This window comes from Pleurodeles waltl, chromosome 7 (assembly GCF_031143425.1).
Source record: "Pleurodeles waltl isolate 20211129_DDA chromosome 7, aPleWal1.hap1.20221129, whole genome shotgun sequence".
NCBI lineage: Eukaryota > Metazoa > Chordata > Amphibia > Caudata > Salamandridae > Pleurodeles > Pleurodeles waltl.
In genome coordinates, this window is record NC_090446.1 from 760,481,706 (window position 1) to 760,501,672 (window position 19,967).

Genomic DNA, 19,967 nt, shown 5'->3' on the forward strand with positions numbered 1-19,967 from the left:
CATATTGGAGTACACCTCTTAGATTCACACTCACATCACCCCTATTGATTTCCATGAAGTTGATAGCTTCCTTCTTCTGGCAGTTGTTTAAGTTGTCAAATCACACTCTGATTCCTTCCATCATACTCCAGACTCTGATTAAAGGATATTATGTCCAACTCCATACCAACTTCTCCCGAGAGTCTCAAACTCAGGACCCAATTGAGATAGAGCAGCCTGTAACTGTTTAACAACAAGAGAAACATTGAGTATTTTTAATTTTGTGGACTAGAATTTTGTTTGTGTGTGAAAATGCCGGCAAACAAATTTCAGTAAGTGTGAAAGGGGAACGGGAAAGAAATTACCTTCAGGAAAAAGATTATCACCCATTATTATTTTTATGCCAAAAACATTGTAAATCCATCACAACTCAAACACATGCCAGCGTAATATATTTAAACAATATAAAAACCCACTCTTACTATCTGCCACCAGTAGACATGATGAGTTCCAGGAACCATCTCAATTCTCAACAATAAAACAAGTATCCCTCATATCAATCGTTGAGGCTTATATATTATAGCATTACATATCTGTTCCAATCAAGCATAGTGGCACATTGCTGATCCTCTTCAATTCAGGAAATGAAACACACATTTGCTAGTAAGTTGTAAATCAAACTTCTGGGGCAGTCCTGCTATGGGACAAAAGAACGGATAGGCACAGAATGGAGGCAGGCATTGTCTCTCAAATCTCCTTGAAGTTATTTTGGTGGGTTTGGGGGCTTCTTCAATGCAGACTGGCCCAACTACAACTCAGCCATACATGTGCCTAAAACAGTTGAGGTTCATTAGTCATTTAGACAGAAACAAACAAGATACAATAATAAGGTTCCCATAGTTAGCTACTTTTTTTATCAAAGCTGTTCATAGTAGAAAGTAGAAAGGTCTATGGTGCCACAGGTCTGGTCAGTGAAGTAGAGGTCATCCTCCGATTCAGGTCATTTACCCAGAAGTTGGTCAGCTAACATACTTCCATGACATGACTCCAACCAATCACCCTCATCCACCTCCTGTTGTACTTCACAAATGCTGTAATTTGGTGGTGATGATTCATTCTCACTGTCACAACTGCACCAGCTGCACTGAACACATGCTGAGCAGACACACAGGCTACAGGGCAAGCAAGATACTTTATTGCCATCCTGCTTAGCATTGTCCATTGGCACCTCTTCCCATACCAATACACCAGCAGGTTTTGATCCAGATAGACCTTCATTGGGTCATCCAGGTAGGCCTGGACCATCCACTCAATAGTCATTGGTGCTCCACCTTGCTCAAGCTCTTTTGCCTTCGCCTCTGTGGAGGACTTAAACCTTGCCTTTAAAAAACAATCAAATGCAGATTTTGGGGCTGCTGCTCCTGTTTCTGTTGTTGTTGCTGGGGTTGATTTTGGCTGCTGTGAGCCAACAGCACTGTCAGAAGGCTCTATGAAAGTTGTAGGCTGCACCCGAGAACTTCTGCCCATGAGTGGGCCTCTAATCTCCAGTCATTCTTTTTCTAGGTCTCTGGCTTGCTCAGCAATCCATGTTTTATAGGTTAAAACATCCCCATCTGAAAAAGGAATGAAAGTGGCCAGTAATTGTTTGTACTGTGGGTGAAGGATTTTGGCATAGATGTAATGTTTAGATGATACAATGTCTCTTTGAAGCCTTGTATTAACGGATAACTGAAGGATTAAGATCTCCTCCAACTCCTGCACATCTGTTTTTTCATCCACATCTGCTTACTTTTCAGACACCTCCTTTAGATGTGTCTGCAGCACATGCACCAATGAGTTTGCTAGCCCCATGGTACAGTCCTCCTTGCTGACTTCCCATGTGAACATTTAAAAAGGAAGCAGCATCTCTGTTAGGTATTTCACCAGGCCTCATTGGTCCATCTCAATGATCATGCATTTCACAGTTGCGTCCCCTCTTTGCATGACATATTCATTGATAGGTCTGTGCTGCTCAAACAGGCGCTGTAAATGTAATAAGTAGAATTCCAACGTGTTGGCATCTCCTGTACGTGGGCTTTAACTGGCATTCTATTATCACGCTGGATAATCCTCAACAGCTTGCGGGCTTAAAAAGAATGGCTAAAATAAATGAAGATTCTTCTTCATGTGGACAGTAAGTTACTGACTCAAGGTTCTTTTTGGAGGAAGTCCTGTACAATGATGTTTATTCAGTGCACCAAACACAGGACCCTGAAATAGCCAATATCTGATATGGCCTTAACTATCTTACTGCCATTGTCCGTGGCAACAAATCCAACGTTAAGGTCTCTGGGGTACAGCCATTCAAAGACCTTGTTGTTAAAGTCATCCAAGATGTTTGCAGCTGTATGGGATTTCTCCATGGCGAACATAACTACTGTTGCATGCTTCCGAGCACCATTAACAATTTCAGCTGTGTGAACACCTGCAGATATCATGTCTCTAACCCCCACAAAGGAGATCCAGTGTACAGTGAAGCACATGTAATCAGTGACTTGGCGACTGGTCCACATGTCTGTCGTCAGGTAAATTGTCTGGGCAGCACTCTGCTGCAAAGCTTGTCCAACCAATTTCAGCACATCGTGATGTAGCACTGGAACAGCAATTCTGGCAAAATAGGTCTGGCTGGGAACCTTCCATTTCAGGCTGATAGCCACATTTTCTGGAAAACCCACTCCTTCCTCAAAAGGAAATAGGAGGAGGTCCACTGCTAACATTTTAGCCAGCTTCCTGTTGTACAAACGTGCTGTTGGGTGGTTGCGTTTATACTGCCCCTCCTGCCTAAACATGGCAGTAATGGTAGCCTGAATTTTTTTCTTTGCTGGTGTAACTGATGCAGGCGACTTAAAAGGTGGTGACAGGATCAATGTGCGTGTCAGGGGGGCAGCCTCTGTAGGTTCTTGCCTTGGTGTTTCGACTGGACTCTGAGTCTTCCTGTGCCATTGCGATGTTGCTGATGTGGGCGATTATACTACTGCACTGCTGGGGATAGGACTGATTTGTGTAACAAGAATGTCATCCTCTTCTTCACCTTCCACCATGATCAGATCAGATTCCCTACTTTCAACACCTTCACTAACACCACTTGCAGGTTTTTCCTTTTGGCCGCTAAGGTGCCCCTTCCAGGGGATTGCGTGGTGTTTTCTCAAATGAGTTGTTTGGCCTCTGGTTCCATAGTTTGTACCAAGCTTACCCTGACGAACACTTGCTCAGCAAATGGAGCACATGGCAATGTTTGGCTGCTTTACACTAACTCTAAAGAAGTCCCAAAACCTGGGAGGTCAACATTCTAACACTGGTTCCACCACCAATGTCTGAAGAAGTGACAGTAGCTGGATGTTGTTTGGATGATGTTTCCCTCTCTGCAGTGCATTCTTCTACTGAGGTGGGTGTGGATGTAGGTCACACCCAGGGCCTTGTAAATATGGGAGCTGGTGGAGGTGGTGGTATCACTGCCACATCTCTCAGAGCAGGTTAAGAAGATGGGGGTAATGTTTGACTCCTCTGGGGCTGGGCCAACATCTATGATGACTGGCTCATCGTTAGTCTTGTCACCCTCCTCTTCTTCATCCATAACTCTAAGGCTTTCAGGAACCTTCTTTTTCACTCCTTGCCTCTCCTAGCATGTCTCCGACTGAGGTGGAATCCAAATAGAGTTTTGATCATCAGAAGTGGGGCTTGAGGAAGAAGATGGCAGAGATCTGGAAGACAGTGAATCTTGTGAAAGAAGGGCTTCTTCGGCTTCCTCTGCATGAAGCTGATTATCCCTATGTGCTCCTACTTCAGGAGGAACTGCTATTGCTGGCTGTGGCTGTTGTTGTTCACTGGCCTGAGTTTCCAGCAACGATTGGGTACTACTTTGATAAAGAGATGAGTCCAATTCAACGTCACTGCTCGTTGAGGTTCCTGTGACTGGAGAGACTCCCTCTGTGCCATACATGGGCTTGGCCCTACTTTGGAATGGGGCCACTGATGCGGGAGTGGTGCTCCCAGAGGCTAGTGCGGCAGGCACATGTCTTTTCCCAAAAAAGGTCCGGGCGACATACCAGTAGTGGGAAGCTCCCTTTTATGACTGCCCGCTTTCTTGGTTGCAACTTTCTTTGGGGCCATCTTGAAGCTCTCAGTTGGCAGTATCACTTAGCTTCACCAGCTGAAGAGTCGTCCGTTTGGTCGTGAGTGTAGTCACGTGTCATGTTGAACACAGGCCTTCTGTCTGGCAGTACTGTGGGTGATGTCTCTTTCTCTTCGTGCACCTAAAAGCAATCATGCAAGAAAGATCAGTAAATCATGGCATTGTTGTTGCAGTTACATTAGTAGTTGAAACAAACAATATCATAGAATGGTTACTTAAATAAACATATAAATAACTATGAAATACAGTGTATCCATTCGTAAAAACAACACACCAACATTACCTTTTATTATCATGTATAGTCATGAACGATAAGAAAGAGCAACAACTACAACATACAGAATGTAACTGTTAGCTTTATCTGTCTGCATCAAGTTGGCATGTGGCACTCAGGGAGGTGCTGGTGACAAAGGGAATAATAATCCTTGAATAATGCAATGTTATGTAATATAGTGTAACTGTACACCTATGACAGACATGGGGCTAATGAGGAAAATAGGAAAAAACTGTTTTTTTACTTATTTAGAAAAATCGAAAAGCAAGTAAAAAAGTTTTAATAGATATTTAAATATGATTATTATTAGACTGATATTATACATTTTAATAAAATAACGGTTGTGCAAAGAATTTGCAGAAAAGGATTTTAAAAAATGGATTGGAATTGCTGATGAACTAGGGGAAGGGGACTAGCATGAAAAACCACAAGGATTTGGGAGGCAAGGAGTGGTGGATGTGAAAAATACATTAAAAAGTATTTAATAAAATATTTTAAAAAACAGCTCATAGAGAACTTTTAGCAATAAGCATTGCCCTACTAGGCCTGGATAAACACACAAAATGGTCTCCAGCCACATAGTCAAACAACAACCAGCAAGGAGGCATGGCTACCACAACAAAGAAGAACACATGCAGGCATAAAGCACACTAGGGCCCACACAAAATTACCGCCAGCCACATGGTCAAACAACAACCAGCAAGGAGGCATGGCCACCATAACAAAGAACACATGCACTCTTAAAGCACACTGGCTGCCTACACAAAATGGCCACCAGCCACATGGTCAAACAACAACCAGCAAAGAGGCATGGCCACCACAACAAAGAAGAACACATGCAGGCCTAAAGCACACTAGCTGCCTACACATAATAGTCACCAGCCACATGGTCAAACAACAACCAGCAAGGAGGCATGGCCACCACAACAAAGAAGAACACATGGAGGACTGCTGGCTGCCTAAACAAAAATGGCCTCTAGCCACATCAAACAACAAGCAGGATGAATAGAAAACAAAAAACACATATAGGTATAGGACTATAATTTTTACTATACAAATAGGGCCCTTGGCCCCATGACATGGGGAACAAAGACAAATGGTGGCCTATGATAAACACTCTTACACACTGGCTAGGCAAAGAAGGTAGTGGTACAGGAGAAAAAAACACCATTAAGTCAGTATTAGTAATTCCAAAAATGAAAAATAAAGGGGCTCAAACGTTTACAACAGCAACACGCATTATACAAAGGCATCAAGTACTATAACCCCCCATACACTACCTGCAGGAAACAAATGTGAAATACTGCCAAACAACATTTTATTATCTTTAATCCAATGCAATCCGTGGTATTTCAGTTCCACAGACACCACAAACAGTTGTTTTTCATCATGCAACCATGCCTAATACTGGACCTACAGCTGGAAGGCCTATTACATTAACAGGCTACGCCATTTAACATTAAGATTCACTTTAATGAATATTGCAAATTTACAAAACAAAACATGGAGAAAATGTAGTGAACTGTTAAAAATGTTTCCTTTGTAGAACAAAATATACAAGTAAAAATATAATTATGCCACCAAAATAAATTAAAAAAAAAAAAAAAAGTACTGATAAATCCTGGGGCATGCCCCCTATCAAACAAAAAAGTTGCACAACACCCTTATACAAGTTTTTTTAACTTACTTGTGAAACCTCAAATGCAGCAGTCCTTAAATCCAATGATATATCCAGGATACAAAAAAGAGTGATCCTCCCAGCTCAAATTCCAAGTGAAAAGTGACCAGGAGATGGACAAAGCAGTGGGAGGAGCCTGCTGGACAGAAACAGGAAGTTCGAGTCTCCTGGGCACTTCCTGCTGCTGGTAAAAAAAAAAAACGTACTCCTCGCACAACAATATCAATGCGGTCAATTAGAGAAGATTTTTCAGTTGAAGTTGTAGATTTTAGCTGCTTCAGCTTTTCAAGGTTGCAGCAGCAGTCGATCACGCTCACTCGCGCTCACCTATGTCAAAAAAGATGCGCCGGAAGTTGCTGGCACAGCACTAACTCTCGTAAGCAGGTAAAAAAAAATTGTTTGTGATTGCGAGAGAGTGGAAGTCTTTCATCTCACATCTCGCACGTGTGAAATGACAGAAAAAAACTCCGCTATATTGCGGAGTGTGGAGTCTATTGGTAACTCTGCATTCTCCACAGGAAAGCGGAGTTGCTGAATTCTGCAAACTCTGCCAGTGAAGCAGAGTTTTTCACCCAGGCTTACCTTCTATATATGGTTTTCAGGTGTTTGCAACTAGAGAATGTGCCATATAAATACTTCTTCACCATTCCTCTTGACAGTTTTTGGCTGGATATATTGCACTGGACAAATTTTGGAAAAACTTTCTTTTTTCCTGAAAGGATGAAGGAGTATTTTCAAACGTCAGAGGAATTCTTCTGCGGTTACAAGTCTTCTTCTTCTTTGTCCTGCTCTTCCCCTTCTCTTAAACATTTTGTAGCTGTGGTTTTCAGTCTGTCTCCAGAGAAATGTGAATCTCAAATAACTGATTTAGGATGTGGTCTGCAATGTGGATGGGTGGAGACTTAGGGCCTCATTATGAACACGGCGGGATTTCCCGCTGAGTTCTGGCTTGCGGTCTAAACACAGACCGCCAGCCCATTGAGGACCCCGCCGGCCCAATAAACAACATTCCGATAGGCCGGCGGGCGTAAACAGTGTTTCCTCCAGCCAGCCCACCGGAATGCTGGGCCTGGACATTGCCGACGGCTCCATGTAGCTTTGCGGCAGGTGCAGCAGCACCCGTCGCGCATATCACTGCCCGTAAATCATCCAGTAACATGCTCGATGGGGCTGTGCACGGGGGGCCCTGGGCCCCCATTCTGCCAGCCTTTCCCTGGCTGGGGAAACCGCCAGGGAAAGGCTGGTGGAACACTGGTTCTTTATCAGGCGGGCAGTGCTGCTTGCAGCGCTGCCCTGTCGGATGAGGAACTCCGCCATCGTCAGGCTGCCTGGTGGCGGTAGCCTGGCGGTGGCGGAGTTCCGCCTGTGAGGGTCTCACAATGAACATAATATGGCGGTCCGGACGCCATGCCGGTGGCGCTGGCATGGCAGTCCAGACCACCATGTTCATGATGACCGCCTTAGTGTACCCAGTGAGAAGTTGAGGGTTGGGTGTGCTTCTGTGATTGCACGGAATTCACGGTGGCATCCCAGCCGATCCATAGACCCACAAAATGAGTACAAAAAAAGAGAAAGAATAGCAGTATTGCATTTATAGAAAGTTTACATGTTACCTTACATTGATGTTGTTAATTTTAAAATGCATAATAAGAATAAATGTGTTAATGAAATGTATTTATAAACTTGTAAAAATGTACATTACTAGATTGAACTTGTGGGTAAAATTGTAGTACAATTTATATAAAAAACTGGTGAAATTCACAAAAATCGAAAGGTTACAGGGATGTTATAGTTAGGAAATAGCATTAACAAACATAGAAATTCACTGAAAAAAAACAAAGGCTACAGGGAAGTTATAGTTAGGATATAGAATAAAAAAAAAAAATTAGAAATTCACTGATAAAACTAAAGGTTACAGCGACATTACAGTTAGGCTTGGATTTTTTACACACAAAATCATGGAAATTGAGCAATTATAGTTCTTTGAGTTAACCATAACGTATGCTTCTGTAATGCCCTGCTTATGAAGTCACATCTTACATCGCTGATGACATGGTCAGTGACATCACTGATGACATCATCTAGTGTAAGCATTTCATAAAAGTTTCTGAGACTTAAAGAAAATGATAACGTCCCCGTAACCTTTGGGTTTCTCAGTGAATAAATAGTTGCGGTTGCTACTAGGTAGTGATAGTTAGGACCTAGTTTCTGTAGAAAAATAATGTTTTTACTTGACTACATCTTAGGAGCCTGGGTTACAATATCATGTGATTGATGCAGTAGCACAAAGCTTGAGGGAAGGAGACAGGGAGAAAGAACTCTGGAGACAAGAATTCTATACATATTTAAATTGGATGCCAAGCCCCCGAATTGGTTAAATATGGATGAGGAGTTATACTCACATTGATGATTGGCAAATTATGCCTCTTTATGAACAAAACATGATGAAGCTCCCTGACCTAGATATAGTAACAGGGAATGGTTAACTTCGCAAGAGACCATGACACATATGTGTTAATGTTAAGTTCATCATCTGACAGGCACATGCAGTAAAAAGAAGAAGATCTTGCTTGACCTTGGGTGTGATTGTGGTTGAACTTCTTTGTGGTAGATAGAATAATCATAGCATCAAAAAGCTAAGTTAGGCCAATACAACTAAACATTGTTTTTTACAACAAATATAAAAAACTTTATGAAGGTTATGATAATGAGTACAGAATCAAAACAGTAACATATAATTATCACTGCACCAAAACACATCAAGTCAGGCTAATGTAATGGATTACTGTTTTGTGCAATGAATATAGAATTCATAAATCGGATGACAATGAGAACAAAACTAAGACAGCAACACAGTAGCAAAAAAGGGAGAGTATATATGTCTGTAATGGCATGGGACAAGTAGAAATAAATTATGTTTCCCCACTGCGGCTTGGATGCATTTCCTTTAGGTATATAAATTATTTTTACTGTGTTTAATTTTAGGTAATTTCAATGCAGTTTGATGGTCACTGTGTTACGCAATGAACTTAAGCTATGAATTGTGTTAAAATGATAAGATAAGGAACTATGGGAATATTTTTCAAAAATTGCACTTTTGGGATTCAATAAAGTGGTGACTTATTATTTCTTTTATGTTTTTTGAATGACACAGAGACGTGATCACGTATTAACACAAGGAATTACACTTCCTGTAATGTGAACAAGGCGTGTAACGCCAAAACACGTCATTGCTGACATTGCTGAGGGTGTGCATGGTGAAATAAAGAATTTGTAGTCCATGAAGTATCGGCGTCCCGCTGATTTGTGTGGGGCAGGACAGTTGAATTAATATATGTAAATATACACACACACGCACACACACTGCTAAAAACAAACATTAAAGTAACAGTATAGTTAGTATAGTTAGGTGAAATGTTCTGTGACTATGTAACATTTTAAGTCTCAAAAACCACAGAAATTCAACAGCCTAATCATTAATACCTCAAATAACTATTAAACGTGCCCTAAGGTAACTATTACTCTCACCTCCACCATACACAGTTTTCCTATCAATAATTGTATTGCAAATGTTGCAGTGATGTTATCAATGATCTCATAGAAGGTACCATGAGTGATGTAATTTGTGGGGTAATTAGCAGTGCATGGCAAGGTCAAGAGCTATAGTTACACTAGGGCACATGTTGTAGTAGCTTGAAATAACTACAACTGTTGAATTTCTGTGTTTTTTTAGATTTAAAATGTTACATTGTTACTGTACATTTCACATAACTATAATGTTACTTTAAATTCTGTTTTTGTGTGTGAATGTATAGGTTTTTAAAAAAATTTAAAGTAATATTTTATTACACCATGTACAGCCAGGCCCTGCAAACCAGCCCTCTCCCTGCAGGCAGTCAATCCCATGCTGTGCACTGCCTTTGGCCATACACAGCTATGGGTTGCCTACAGGGCCTGGCCTGGAGCTAGGCCCTGTGGCCAACCCAGGCAGAGGCAGCTCATGCCCCCGCAGGCAACCAACCCACACTGTGCACTGCCTTTCATCGTTTGGGGAATGGTGCTGGCCACAGGACCTTGTTTTCAGTGAGACTCTGCATCCAGCTTGCTGCAGGCAGCCCTCAGAGGCATCTAACTTCATGATGCACATGGCCTTTAGTAATGCTTACATCCAGGCCCTGCATACAGCTCCCTGCAGGCAACCAACCTCAAAGTCCATGTGCAGCGGGGGGTTGGCCACAGGGATTGGCTACCGCCTGACCCTGTAGCCAACCTACCAACAGGCTGCCAACCCCACACCACGCACAGCCTTTGCCTTGCACAGCATAGGGTTATCCTTTGATGCGTGGGGTCCCATACTTCCGAGACATGGCTTATATATTAAGGGGAGGGGGAGTACAGCCCCCTCCCTGATCCTTAATTGTCCCCAAAGACCCCTCCCCTGGGGCCAAATTCCAATAATAAGGGGAAGCCTTAGAAGGCCACGGGGTCCCCATGCCCTCGGGCCGAATTGGATAAAAAAAGAGGAGGGGCCATGCTACCTCTGAAACTTCTTGGGCCCTGGGGATCCCATACCCGGGGCCAAATTCCAATAAAAAGGAGAAGGGGGTGATGTGGCCCCCTCCCTTCTCCTTAATTGCTACTGTTCTCATACCATTTGGGAACCACATGCATGACAGGAAAATTAGCTACCGGGGTCAATCAGATTTGCTTTTTAAATTAGAAAGCTGCTCTTATACTGACTGTTTTTAAAACACTGTGGTACGCATTGTTCAAATGTTCAAAAGATTAACCCTGTTAAGCCAGTTGACACCTTTTTGTAATGCAAGTTGCTAAAACAAAGACTCAAATAGATTTATGCCACGTTGCAAATATTCTGTGTAAAGTTCTATGTACATGCCAGTTTGCTGTAATCATGTTTTGCATTTTTGCTGTAGAGATATAACTGTGATGTGTCACTTTGGGGTCATGCCAAATAACTACAACCTTTTGATCGATCTGCATACAATGGGACTGGACCCATCAAACGACTGCCAAACTTTACATGAATTTCCCAAACGAACAGCTACAATTTTGTTAGCAAATCCAAAAAAGCCATTACCCATGGAAAGTGCAATATACAAACTGAAAGACAATCAAAAACGAAGGTTGGCATAGAAACTTCCTTACGGTGAAAAACAGAAACATCAGTCCCACCCTGACACTTGCCATCCTCCAAATGTTAGTCCTCAGAAAGAAGTAATTATGAGCTTCTTAGTAATAAAGTTTTCATTAAATTTCTAAAGGTAGTCCTGTCTTGATCTTAGTCGCTTCAGTGTCTGAGCTAAATATACTTGTACTGTCTGGGGAAGTTATCCTCTCTCCTATCATGTGCCCTGTTGAACCAGAGACATCCAAAACGAAGCCCACATTGCTTTTCTAATTCAACCTGTGAACCAAACCACTCTAGCATTTTTTAAATATCTTCTTTGATTTTTTTCATTATGTATTTAATATATTCTCACACATTGCCATGATCATAGAGTTACAGTTTCATTCAAGTACAGCCTAACGCTCTCAATATTGCCCTATGTATGATTATAGATATTACTTTATGCTTCTAACCCTGAATGGATCAGTGGTCCATACTGAGATGGTCGGCTAGCAGTAGCCAGCAGCGGGCAGATTGTTTGCTAGATTCTTCAAAAGTCCCTAATAAAGCATTATCTCAGGTACAAAATAAATGCTTTTTCTTCCTCTGGAATTCCATTCTCAGATTGCATGCTATCATAAAAAGCCCCCTTTGTATTCTAAAGTCTTCAATAAAAAATTGACCATGACTTAAAACTTTTGATTGGTGCCGCTCCTTATTCTTCTTTTTTGTTTTGTGTGGCCAACTCCTTATTTGTCGTCCTCTGTGCCACTCTGCTATCTATGAACACATCCTCCTGCAAATTACATGCATGACTTCCTTAATCTTTATTATTATTATTATTATTATTATTATTATTATTATTATCGATATTGTTACCAAACTCTATTGCTGTATGCGCAAATTGCCCACATTTCCTTATAAGGAGCATAACCTCTCTTTCTTTGAAAGTCTTACCCCTGAAAACTGACAATACATGATCTCCTTTAGGTCATCAATTGTTCTCACCAACTATCAGCATAAACTCACATACCCATGCCCCATTAATGGTCATGCCTAACTCCTACTAATTCAATGAACCACAAAGAAACTAGAAAAACTTAGGCCCATATTTATACTTTTTTAGCGCTGCATATGCGTGGTTTTTTAATGCAAAATCGGCGCAAACTTACAGAATACAATTGTATTTTGCAAGTTTGCGCTGCTTTTACATCAAAATGCGGCGCTAAAAAAAGTATAAATATGGGCCTTAATGAAATGGTTTCCATAGGGGCACAACATTAATCCCACTAGCCAACCGCAATAATATATTTTCACTGAAAAACAAAGATTAAAGTGACTTTGTAGTTAGGGGTTGAAATAAGACAAAGAAATAATGTTTAAAACACAAAAAACACTGCAATTCACCAGTTACAGTTTACTGAGCTAACTATGACTGCTTATGTATTTACTGAGCTAGCTATAACCACTTGTATATACAAAAAAAGATGTGTGGGGCTTTGACAAAGGGTATCCCTTATTATGGTCACATCTGCTGCTTTGCAGATGGAACAAAATATTTAGGGCCCTTCCCCCACAATTACGAATGGCATGCTTCATCATTGGTGACTTCCCCTCATTCGTGTACGTAAACACCACTCGAATGGGCCCAACAACTAGTTGGGAGCTTGACATAAAGTGTTTCTTTTGGATAAGTGCAGGGATCAAGCTATTCTTTAACAATGGCTGTGGGTATACACTAAACATATCTCCTTTTAATGAGGCATGACACTGCATCATTTGCCTTTTCTTCAGCTGTGGCTCCTCTGCTAGGGCGGAGGAGCATTGCCCCCCGCCAGCAGCAGCAGCTGCAACCCTTTTACTATAAAATGATAATAAACATTGTTTATTGTCATTTTATAGTAAAAGGGCCGGGCCACGGGCTATGACAGGGGCGGAGGGAGAGTGCACAGCACTCCCCCTCAGTGTGCATGTATGTTTGACCAGCCGTCTCAGGCCAGCCAAACACACATACGCACTGTGCTCTCTCCAGCCCACCACTGTGTTGCTGGGGTAGAGAGAGAAGGCACATGCTCCCAGTCTGCCTGGGAGCGCCCTGGCTGGGCACTCCGACCAATCCGAACGCTGCTGCCAGCAGTGTTCAGATTGGCTGGAGGGCAGGCTGGGAGCCTGTACCTGCAGCAGTAGAGCGGCGTGATGATGGTGGTGGTGGTGGTGGTGGCAGCGGCGACAACGGCGAGTGAAGGTAAATAATTTTTTTTAATGAAATTAATTCTACCGCACGCGCCACCCTGCCCCTTCAAAGCCCCACGAGCCGCTCCTGCTTTCCTTGCTTATATTGTACTCAATCCTGCCACATAGTTTTGCCCTCCACTGCACAACATTTAAATCTATCTGGTTATGACACACTGTGGCTCTCACGTCCAGTTTGTCATCGTAATTCCCTGCATGTTTCAGCCGTTTCTAACCAGTTCCGTTTGTTAAGGGCCTAGAAACTCCCTCCCTATAGGCTTCAGCCCGTGGAAAGCATACATTTAAAAGTAGAAGAGTAAGGACCATAACTGTTTGTTGTTAATTATAAAACCCCTCTTTGGGGTTTGATTCCAAGATCATTGACTAAGAGTTATTGGCCACTTCCCTGTAGTCAAACTTTCATCGAGTATACAGTGCCACTTCCTCTATCGACATCTACCCTTGTCCACCACCCTGGGCTATCGTAATGAGCAGAGAAGAAGGGTAGGGACAGCTGATTTGTGTCGCCTGTAAATGGACAAGAACGATTACCACCTTGGCTTGATCCAGTTGGGTGCACATGGAATCTAAGAAGTAGGTTGGTAGAGTCATAGTATCGAAGTAAATGTTTACAGATGTAATGCTTCCGGATTTTTGCATGCTATCGTTTTTATCGCTGGGAGGAGGCAATCGTAGTTGTAGTTTATGTCTGTAGTTGAGTGGTTGAGTGAAATGTAGATTTCAGTTGTGATGACTAAGCCTAAATTAACTGTTAACTTTCAAGACTGATAAAAAAAGATCGGTGTAGTAGCATGAATGGTGGCTGAAAATGAGAGGGACTCATTTATTTATGGTGTATCTCAATACCACGTGTCTTATGTACTATGCCACAATATAGGTCAACTCTCCACGCACCTTCACCCATAACGGCCCGTGGTAAGACTGGAGATTACAGTCCATTCTTTGATGATTAAGGACTTTCATAGGCCAAGGTAAATTACACCTGAAGAGATCTGTTTACCAAACAAATCCACTGGGAAATTCTGTGTTCTGATAAAATCTTAACACAGCAAAAGCACGCAGCTTAAAGTCTTAACATAACTTGTTCTGTCCCTCTTTACATAAACCACAATTATAAAAAGCCAATAATGCAGAACATTAATCAACATGTGAGCGTGAGTCTGTGCCCGGGTCGCAGAAAGCAATGAAGGCACTGATAAACATTAAAAGTGTCTGTTGTTTATGGTGCTGCATTAAAATCAAGGACACTCGTTTAAGATCCTGGCTGACACTACTGTGCTCATTTACTTACAAGTGCGCAGGTCACCTATTGCCTACATTTAATAAAGTAATATGTCACATTTTGTAAAGACAGCGCGGGGAGCTCGGAGATAATAAAAAAGCTAGTTCGCTTTCAGGACCACTAGATTCTATTAATTATCTGTCTCCAAGGATGCTAACAGATAAAGATACCTCCTGTCGGGCTGTCGATTGGCCCGCCTATCTGAGCTACCGCGATAAGGCTCTGACGTTAACGAAACACGCCTTTATTTAATGGATTTGTTATGGGGGGTTAGGTGAGAGAGTTCTCAAGGCGAAACATAGTTCCCTGCTAACATAAAAGATTTTATAAAAAAAGAAAACGGACCTCAGACCTTGTCTGGTTAGTGCCTGGTGTCGGAGGCTTCTGGTTGGGAAGCGAGGGGATTAATAAGGAATAAGGACCAGAGTTATTGTTGCTTGTTAATTGAATGTCCTTATAAATGTAAATTAGCACTTGTATAGCGCACTACTCACCCGTTAGGGTCTCAAGGTGCTGTACTCATACCGCTATGGAACCCCTCCTGGCTTTTCCCTGTGAGGCACCCACTCCTGAGCACCCCCAGGGTGAAGCCAGGCATCCAAGCGCTGTTGGGGCCGTTGTGGAGATTAAGCAAGCTATTGCCCAGAGTTGCAGAGTGGGACCCATGAATTAGATTAGGCACGAGGCGAGAATTATCTGGTCCAGGGGAATTGAGCCCAAGACCTGCCGAAGCGGGACTTGAACCCTGGTCTTGAGCCAGATCTCTGCTTCAGGGTCTGCCGCTCTAACCATTGAGCCACACTTCTCCACATTCTTCAAATTGGAGGAAATGCTGGTTCCAGAGCAAAATTAACTAGTACAATTTACTCCACCATAGGGATTGTGTCCGCTGAGTGGGAGTAAAGTTGCCCACAGTGCAATGCATAACATTGTGCTGAGATCACTTAAAATATGTTTTAAGGTAATCTCAATGTTATCCTATGGGAGAGATAGACCTTGCAATAGTGAAAAACGAATTTAAGAATTTTTCACTACCTGGATATGTTAAACTTAATAGTACATACCCACCTTTTTAAATACTCTACTCCCTGACCTTGGGTCTAACTATGTCCTACCTTAGGGCTGACATATGTAATAAAAAGGAAGGGTTGGGCCTAGCAGGTGGGTACTATTGCCAGGTCGAAATGGCAGTTTAAAACTACACACACAGCCTCTGCAATGGCAGGCGTGAGACATATTTGGAAGGCTACTGTAGTGGGAGGCACAATCAGGGCTGCAGGCCCACTAGTAGCATTTAATTTACACCCCCTAGGCATATATTGTGCACTTTACTAGGGACCTACAAGTAAATTAGATAGGCCAATTGCGGAGAAGCCAGGGTTACCATGGTTAGTGTACAGAGTACCTGTACTTTAGCACTGGTCAGCAGAGGTAATGTGCACAGAATCCTAGATCCAACATAAACAGGGTCGGAAAATGAGGAGGAGGAAGGCAAAAAGTCTGGGGAAGAGCCTGCGGAAAGGGTCATTTCCACAGTAACCCTTTTTTAAAAGCATAAGAGTACCCTTGGGACCCTTTCCCGTTGAATATGTCAATAAAATGTTTGTTGAAGAAAAGGTAGTGTTTCAGGAGAACACTACCTCCCCTGGACAAGCTGTCTCCCCTTAAAAAGTAACCTTTCTTTTTAAACACAATACCATTTGAATGTGGTAAATAAGCATTTAAAAATATGATTTTTTCATTAAAAAGCAATCAAAGACATGTGATCTGCTGACACTCCAGCAGGACACCATCCAATCTGATGGCCTCCAATCGTAAGGAGCCGTAATTTGTTACCTCCATTATAAATGTGCATGAGGTAGGTCAGGTTCCTACCCACAATGATTCAGATTTAAGAATCAACCTGTTAGTACATAGGACAGTTATAAAAATGTGTTACTGGTTGCAAATTGTGACCTCTTTTTGGTGGCCAGTAAATAGTACATCTGGTCCAAAATAACAAATAAAAGAAGCCCATTGTTATTTACTAACGGTCTCCACATATACATTTGTGTTCTGTGGAATAAAGCACCAAGGCCCATATTTAACAAGAAATGAGAGCATGATGCTGTGTCAAAATTGGCAGCGATGCACCCCGTCATTTTCACAATACTTATACAATATTTAATTGAATACGGCGTACCCTTGTGTTGTCCATCGTGCAAGGATGTCTGCACGCTGCGGGGTTTGACTGTTCATGTGTGGGAAGGTGTCCCTTCCTGCACATAAACAATCACTAATGGTGATTTGGTACTTCTTTGTATGCTGCAGAATGCAGCACACTCAGAAGTGCCAAAGCGTAATTTTGAAATGATTGTTTATGAGCAGGAAGGGTCACCTTCCTGAACATAAACAATCATGTCTGACATTTTGCTCTTTCTATGTGTGCTGCAGAATGTATCACGCATAGAAAAAGCAAAAAACGAGGATGAATAAATATATTCCTCCTTGTTGTACCTTGCTAACGTCACCACTGGGATGGGGTTAGATTTTGGCGCTGCCTCCGGTTTATGAAATCTCATAAATCTGAGGCAGCATCAAAATGCAATGGGTGTTGCTGTGGCGCGCCCACAACAACACCCATTGCACGCCCCTTCCACGCAAAGGACTGCGTCGGAATGGGCCATATTTACAAGGTGGAGTTAAACTACAAAAGATGGATTAACACCACCTTGTAATTATGGCGTAGGGCATAGCGCCACCGGAGAACCACTAAAAGTGACGCTCCGGTGGCACTAGGGGCTCTTAAATATGCCTCCAAGTGTATTATTTACACCTAAGCTGGAAGTTGATAAATGGGGCCTGTGAGATTCCCTCGAGCAGAGTGATGGAGGGTTAAGAAATACATATCTTTTCCTTTGTGCCTCTTTACATGATGAAATTATAAAATAATTGCAAAGACTAATGTATTTACGCAGTACAGGACAGGGTTATGCATAAAAAATACTTTGGCGGTCATTCTGACCGCGGCGGTAGCCGCCCGCCATGCGGTTACCGCCATATGGCCGCTCCGCGGTCAAAAGACCGCGGCGGCCATTCTGGCTCTCCCGCTGTGCCGGCAGGCGACCGCCAAAAGAGCGCCCCCCGGCCCAGCAGGAAAGGCCCTGCAACAAGAAAGCCGGCTCCGAATGGAGCCGGCGGAGTTGCTGGGGTGCGACGGGTGCAGTTGCACCCGTCGCGATTTTCACTGTCTGCTAAGCAGACAGTGAAAATCTTTATGGGGCCCCCTACACTGCCCATGCCAGTGGCATGGGCAGTGCAGGGGCCCCCAGGGGCCCCACGACACACGTTCCCGCCATCCTGTTCCTGGCGGTAAAAACCGCCAGAAACAGGATGGCGGGAAGGGGGTCGGAATCTCCATGGCGGCGCTGCTTGCAGCGCCGCCATGGAGATTCAGCCCATGCAGGGGAAATCCGGCGGGAAACCGCCGGATCCCCTTTTCTGACCGCGGCTTTACCGCCGCGGTCAGAATGGGCTGGGAAGCACCGCCAGCCTGTTGGCGGTGCTTCCGTGGTCCCCTGGCGGGTCGGAATGACCCCCTATGTCATTTGAGGCAATGTAATGTCCAGAAGACGACTGCGAAGTAAACACAAAAGACTGCAGCAAGCATGAAAAGGAGAAGACTAGGTAGGGAGAAAAAAAGAAAAAGAAAATAACTCCTCCCCTCAAAACCATACCCGACTAGCAGTGCGCGTGTGATTGCGTGGGACAAGCATGCCTGGCATTTGTTCACAGAGGTGAATTCTTGTGGTCATCATCTGAGATATACGTAGCTATTCATCAATACATATGATCACTAACCAGAATATGTTTATGAAGGTTCATGGACCTTCATACCGTATTTATTGGACTGGATCACCTAAACAGCACCACTGCTGAACAATATCACAATGGTGCCAGTTTTGAACCACAATTTACATGGTCCGTTGGCATAAAATATTGTTTTGGCAGCTACCTCTGGGTGAAGTGTTGTTGCTGCACTTCTTCAGAGTGCAAATATTGCTACAGCGTTGCTGGCACTGGTGCGCAATTGCCCCCTGCCAATGCAAAATTACATGGCGCCAGTAAAGTTCACGTGATTTGTTTGTCAAGTCATGTCTATTCGCATCGTCAGGCCAAGTGCTCTTCTGGGACATCTGACAATGGGCTATGAAGGACTTGCTAAATGTATTACACAGCTAAAGAAGACCTCCCACAGCGCAGAGGTGTGCAAGGCCGGAGAGCCTGTTATTAACATCAATTAAGCTTAACTTCTGAGTTGACGTTTTTAACAAAGCCAGTTGCCTCTGCATTCCCGAGTACCGCCTAACTTACCACGATGAAAAATTAGAGAAATTACTCTAGCATTCTTGTAGGCTTGAGGCAAATAGGTCACCCGTTTTCACGTGCGTCTGGTAATTTGCCTTCCGAACCTTATTGACAGTTTTTGGGTCAGTCCTTTTTTGACTGCAAGTCACTGGAAAGGCTTTGTTTGCATTGTTTGTTGACTCATCTTAGGTGGAATTATGTACAGAAATGAGCAAACAGAATTCTTTTCAACGTGATCCCCATACAGCTATGGTCTACAAACAACGCAAGCCTCCTGCATAGACAACATTCTTGTTTATTGTGTGCTTTTCCAGGTCACTTAGCACTTCACTTCATAAATGTGCTTCATGTAGGTCACAGCCCTGGTACGAATAGTCAGTGGGTTTAAATACAATAACTCTGAGAGTACATGAACACACAGGCATAGATAGTAACATTATTACATTTAGATGTGACATGCGAAGGCTGTTAACTAACTTGAACCAGTGCATAAGTCCTACACAATCAGGGCTCCAATTACAACACGTTTTGTACGATAAAGTTCATCTTAGGTGTGTGAAAAGTGCGTCAACGTGTGCAATTATCAGCTCGTGATTCAGAGAATGAGTATCTTCATGCAGTTAGGGCAACACATGGAACATGTGATTGGTGAGGTTATGATTGATTTTTGGAAACAGTAAATTATCGGTTAGAGATAGAAACATAGATGGCCCCTCTGGCGACGTGGGGGTAAGCACAGCCATTTGTAATGACAACAATGTGGATAACGTCATGATTATATGAAGTCGTTCCCAATGGCCTTTGAAGCACAATTTATGCACCTGTAGTCAGTCCTCCATTCAGATTTTGATGGAC